A 6,148-nucleotide genomic window follows, 5' to 3' on the forward strand; every position below is an offset into this window, starting at 1 on the left:
ACGTTCTTGCTCTCCCATCCCCGAAAGCCGATATAAGAATTACAATCACTTGTTTACTTTCAGCATTCAGTGCAAACTGCTTACATGCCCAAAGGTCAATAAGGCTTCATATGCCTAAGCCTCATCAGTGCCTCTGTATTTTGTTTGACGTTTGGGTGCTTTAGATGTAGGGGGTTGAAGAGAGCAGAGTGAGCTTTAAGCAGAAACACAGATGCAGCTTTGGTCCGGTGCATCTCACTTGTATAGTCCAGATTGGCCCCTGGTAATGTGGCCAGAAGTTCTCGTGTGCCACCTTCCTTCAGCTAGTTTGATAAATTTTTGAAACTATAAGGATCACCTTTCAGGACTAGCCATGTAATAGCAGTTGCTTGGTCCTTTTCTCCAATGTCTCCTAGCACTGATGCAAGGCATTACTTCCCTAGGTCAGAGGGCTCCCTTCCCACCAATCCATGTAGTTTCTCATCCTCTTGCAAGGGGGAGAGTGTTTGGCAAATATTTGTTTAAACTCCCAAGCCCCTGTAGTTTTCTGCAGAGGGTGATTTGGTCTTCTTGACACTGAGAAGACTTGATGGCAGTATTAGCAAAATGTGTGTCTGCTTTATCTTCCTGGCGGGTTTAGTTTCCTTCTTCCCAGGTTTAGCAAGTGAAAACTAGATGCTTTAATCCTCTGTAGCTGGATTCTGCACAGTGCCCTCAGAGCAGGATTTTACAATGTCATTCAACCTCCCAGCAGACTGCAAAAACACACCAGGTGGTACAGGAAGGAGGGGGAAGGGGATTGCTCTGAGCAATTTTTATTTTTCTTAATGGCTGGCTTGCAGGGGGGAGATAAATCTCCTTCTTACCAATTCTCTTTAATGACTGTTTTACTAGTCTTTCAATTTAAGCACATTAAAATACCTATTACTGAGAACTGTTTACCCTTGCAGAGAGAGTGACAATGCCCCCTTGTGAACATTGTGGTGTATTGCTGCCGCAAGTGGGTTTTTAAACCATTACCTGATCTGCATCTTAAGATGCAGGTGTGTTTAAGACCTTTAAATTAGCCACGTATGATAGGAATGACACCATTTAAACAGATGCAGTTTTATTTTAAAATAAATGCTTACCTAAAAAGCTGGATGTTTAAGAATCTCTTCATTGGAGGAAAAAGTCTGTTTCAGGAGTAGCCTTATGAAATCAAGTATTTTTAAGAGCCAGAATATTAGCATTACCCCATATAAGCTGTAAGTGACAAATATGCCTGGCTGCAGGCATGCATCCATCTAGTCTCATCCAGACTAATCTGCAGCAATGAATCTGTTGAAACTATTTAAATGCTCTATGCCTCAGTTTCCTCATCTGTTGATTCTAATTATCTTCCCCCAAGTATGTGGCAAGACTTGATTCATTACAGCTGAAACCCTCCATTACGCTCTACCTAAATATTTTTCATATAAACTTTTTTGTCTCGTGTGTGTCAGTTCAGTTCTCCATTGCAGGCTTCCAACCTCACAGTTCCTAGTTCCAGAATGTCAGAGCAGAAAACACAAAGAAGGCAGAATTAACTCCACTGCACAGGCAGAAAAGCCCTGGTGCCATTTGGGGATGGCTTCCTTAGAAGCAAATGCAAGTCCTGGGATCCTGACAAAAGCAATGTATTGAAAGCTCAAATTGTGTTAGTGTGTCAGCAACTAAGTTCTGGGCAGCCTTCCCTAGTGGTTGGAACAAGACTTCAGCCTACCAATTAGCTCTGAAACCTGATGTGTCAGGCCCAGGAGCGAAGCTAAGGGTCATAGCCAAGTGTCAGACACCTTAGACAGAGTGTTAACTGGAGTCATAGGCAGAAGGTAGAGCTAAGGGTCTGAGCCAGCACTCAAGAAGCTGGGGGCAAAGACCAGGACCAAGCACAAAACTGCAGGCTAGGAATATAGCAAGTGGCTACTGGACTGCTCCTGAGGTTGAGTATCAGCTTGCTGACTCCTGCAACCAATCCAGCAGCAGAGTCAACCTAACAGCTTCTATCAGGGCCAGTGTGCAGTAGGCTGCCAGGAGCTTTGCTTTGCAGCAGATTGGGCCCCTGACATAAGGCCATACAGGGGCGAAGAGAAGGAATGAAAGGATCTATCCACACAAGACCCCAAGAGCAGTTGCTCTGTTTTTAGTGGCAGAAGTGTGGTTTTTAATTTTAAACCAGTTGTAAGAGGGTTCTTTTCCTTTGAGCTCCCCTGGGTCATGCGTTCAAGGAAGACATGTTGCCACACCTAGTCACCCTAAGTCTGGAAGGAAAGCAAGTGTGTGAAAAGGACTCAGCGAAGCAGGAGCTGGAGTTGTCTTGAGAAAGAGACTGTTTAGGAAAAGAAAATCTGAAGTAGAGGTGGAGTGGCTGAGAGAAGTGGGACAAGACTGTTACGGGGAGAAGAGAGTCTTGTTTGGCCACCAGAGGAAGCCCAAGTTAGCATTGTCCTAAACAGAGCAGAAGCAAACAGATGCTTGTAAGCTTTTGGGAGACATTAGATTGATGTAGTACTGACACAGATTATAGCTCTGAAGGGATCTAGTCTCTAGGGGAAATTTTATGTTCCTTTTTAGTTTCATTACTGGTATTTATTAAATAAAATGTTCTTTCCATACAGAGGAGTCTTGGAAAAACTGGACCTTGTATAATGTGTGGGTCGTCCACAAAGCTCCTAGTGCCCAAATTTACTCTTACATGGGCAGCAAGTACATTTCTGGCAACTTCGGTGTAACTAAAGCCATTGAGGGCAGAGACCCTAAGGGATCGTGCCCAGTCAGCTGAGTTTTCAAATGTGGATGAACTCCAGTGCCGAGGTCAGCTGTAGCCTTTATTTTGTGGTAGCAATTCTAGGTAGGGAAACAGCCAAACTGAATACTGGATCCAAAGTACCTTGGCCTGCAAGTGAGTTTGGAGCCAAGAACTGGAATTTCCAGCATGGGGTGTTTGTCTTGGAACATGCACCTGTATCCACCTGGACTTGGGGCAGGTTCAGATCCCAGCTTCAGCCCTGGCTTCTGGCAAACCCTAAAGTCCTCAGTGCTGTTGTGGAAGCGTTTGGATGTGTACCTGGCTGAGGAATATATGTCCCTGCAAAAACACAGGAGCTTGTACAGTGAAAGCCTCGCTGCTTTGTGGGACAGTCAGAAATGATTTCTGTTTAATAGGTTTATTTCCTCTGACAGCCCTTTCTTAAGAGGGGCTTTACTATAAATACCGAATTTACCAGCCCGAGCCCGCCGCATGGTAAATACCTCCTTTTTCAGATTTGTTCTTTTATCAGATATTGGTTTAAGCTGGCTGCGCTCTGTAGATTTGAAACCCTGCGCACTTTTCACACATTACTGATCTCTGAATTAGGCCCCGTTAAATGAATAAACCAGCTAATTACACGCAAATCCTATCAAGGGATTTTTCTTCCTGCCTGTCAAAGAGGCAAGCTGGTAATATTAGGAGTAAAATGGGTTAGTGAGCTCTTTAGCATAACGAACATAGGGAGTCATGTTAAGACTCCTCATCCTTTATTTTCCATTCAGTGCTTGGGAAGGTGAGTACTGAGTACTGGCTACAGCCGGACATGACGGTAGGCCGCTTTCAGGCTTCTCTTGCAAAGCACTGTGCCCACGTATCTCTCCCCTGCCCTGGGATGCTCATCCTCTTTCCAGAACGAGGTAGAGGCCAAACTGAGCTCTGCTAATCTTGGTGAACCCCCACATGCAATGAACTGTGGGGCACCTGAGCGAAACGTCCACTAGAGGCTGTCACGGTGCCGATAAAGTGGTTGAGCCGTGTGACAGTAGCTTCCCTCCAGTACTGAGGGGGTTAACGGGTGGGTGCAGCTAACCCCACCCTGCCCCTCAGCAGGAAGTGGAGAGGCGGGGTAGGAAGTCCCAAGTGCAGGGCCCTGCAGCTCAGTTGGGGCTGGACCAGGGAAGGAGGCTGATGTCCCTCCCAGGGAGCTGAGCCCTCGGTGGCAGCGAGGCGTCCCAGGGGACAGGAGGAAGGGCTGCCCGACCGTGAGGCTGAGAGTCACGTTCGGTGAGGACGGAGCAGTGCCGGCAGGAGCAGGTAGGAAGTAACCCGGGGAAACAAAACTTGGGTCTAGTGCTGCCAGGAGGCGAGGCAGCCACTGCCCGTTTCCCTGCTGATCCTGTGGCAGGATTGCCTGTCGCTGCTAGGGCCTTGGGTGGGGACCATGTAGAGCAGGGGTGGGTGTGTGGGCCCAACCCACCCTGAATCCCAGCCCCATACATGGGGTTGGTTGTATGCCAAGGTTTAGGCCCGAAGTCTGGCTATACTGACTTTGCTTGCTCCGCCCTCCCTGTAGGAGGCCTGCGATCTAGGCAGCCCGTTGACATTGCAAACCTGCACCTGGCAGGCTGAACGGTAGTTGTGTGACTGCAAGCTGGGCTGCTGACCACTTCGCCTGGTGGGCGTACTGATCCCCCGATGCTGCCACAGGACGCAGAAAGCCTACATAGCGTAGAGGACCCAGGGCCGGTTCTAGGCAGGGATGGCTGAATCTGTCCGCATGTACCCCAAATCCAATGACGCTCCTCCCAGGCGCGCTCCTATGCACATTTTAGGCTGAGGGGTTGGATTCATGCTGAATTTTTTGTTGGACTGGTACACAGAGAGTCACAGGTGCTCCTGGGAGGGAGCCTTTATACCCCCCTACCCTACTTTGAGGCCTGAAAGTGAAACGCTTGTAAATTGTGCTGGGTTCCGCTGAAAATGGGCTGATACTCAACTTTGTCACTTGCATTATTTGACATTGTCTTAGACACTTTGCTATATCTCTTAGACGCCTCATCTTCTCTTGGCTACGTTACCTCCCTCCTGACTGTATTTCTGACTGTGGGCTAAAGGTCACCATTTCATCCTGGCCTTCTCTGGGCCTCCAGTTTTGTGACTTATTAAAAAGAACTAAGTTTAAAAAAAAAGAAAAAAAAAAAGAGAGCCTGGTTGCTGTCCTAGGAACCATCTCATCAGCTGGTGTCAGTTGGCAAAGCGCTAGCCATGGAGCTACACCAATTTGACTTGCATAAGCAGATCTGGACCAGTGTGTTCAGTTGTGATCATATAAATGTGGGGAGAGAGACCTGGCTGGGCAACCCTTCCCTCCTGCTTGGATCACTGCTTGGCTCCATCGGTAGGAAAACACCCTTCTCTTGCTGTCAGCTAATGACGGCTGTCTGGCAGCCCACGTACTAGCCATCTGCACTGGAAGGTTTGGGATTCCACCCCAGTTGAAGATGGGGGAGGGGAGGGAGGTCATTGTTCCGGGTGCCTGTGACATCATTTATTTTTACCTTTTTGTTTGTTTGTTTTAAACTAGAAAATTACCCCCAACGGTCTATGTTAAAAGAACATTGTAGGTGACCAAGTAAAGCACTCAAAGGTCAGCTCGACAGTGGCCCCTGAACCCTAATTCAGAGCCCGTTGGTGTATGCATTATGCTACAATTTTTAATTACTTGATCTCACAGGCCCTGGCGCATTCGGCGCACAGGATGGATGCACAAGGGGGCAGAATTCAGAGTGCTGAGGCAAGAGAGAGTCTAGCGTTTCCTAACTTCCCCTTTGCAAGCTAACTGGCCTCTTTTTAATGTGGATGTTTGTACTTGAAACCGGTTTAAACCCTGGCAACCGAATCTGGAATAGTCTGTTAGCAAAACAAACATTGAGCCTTATCAGGATGCAAGCCGCTGGCACATACCCCGAAGAGTGAAGTTATTATTTGGGGGTTTTTTACAGAACGCTGTCAATCTAAGGGGAAGTTTCCCTTGAACAGCAGCCTGCCTGGCACCAAACATCTGTCCCATTCCTTCTACTTCTCTGCTTGGCACTGAGCTGTGATGGTGATGGGGTGCCACAGATGTGGCACAAGTGGCGAGGGGGGGTTAGTTTGGGTTGATGTATGCAGTAGGGATGGCAGTGCTTTACACCCAAATAACATGCTTCCTGCTGTGACAAGTGTACAGCTCTATCTGCTATTGCTGCTCTCCCTCCCCCGTGCAGGACTGGGGCTGGCATTGCTGCTTACCCAAACCCTGCTTGCCCCCACCCGGGGCTGGGGCTGGCAAAGGGACTGTCCTGGCCAAAACAGGATGTAGGGTCACCCTATTTATAGATCAGGATTTAAACGACATGG

This window comes from Mauremys reevesii, linkage group 21 (assembly GCF_016161935.1).
Source record: "Mauremys reevesii isolate NIE-2019 linkage group 21, ASM1616193v1, whole genome shotgun sequence".
NCBI lineage: Eukaryota > Metazoa > Chordata > Testudines > Geoemydidae > Mauremys > Mauremys reevesii.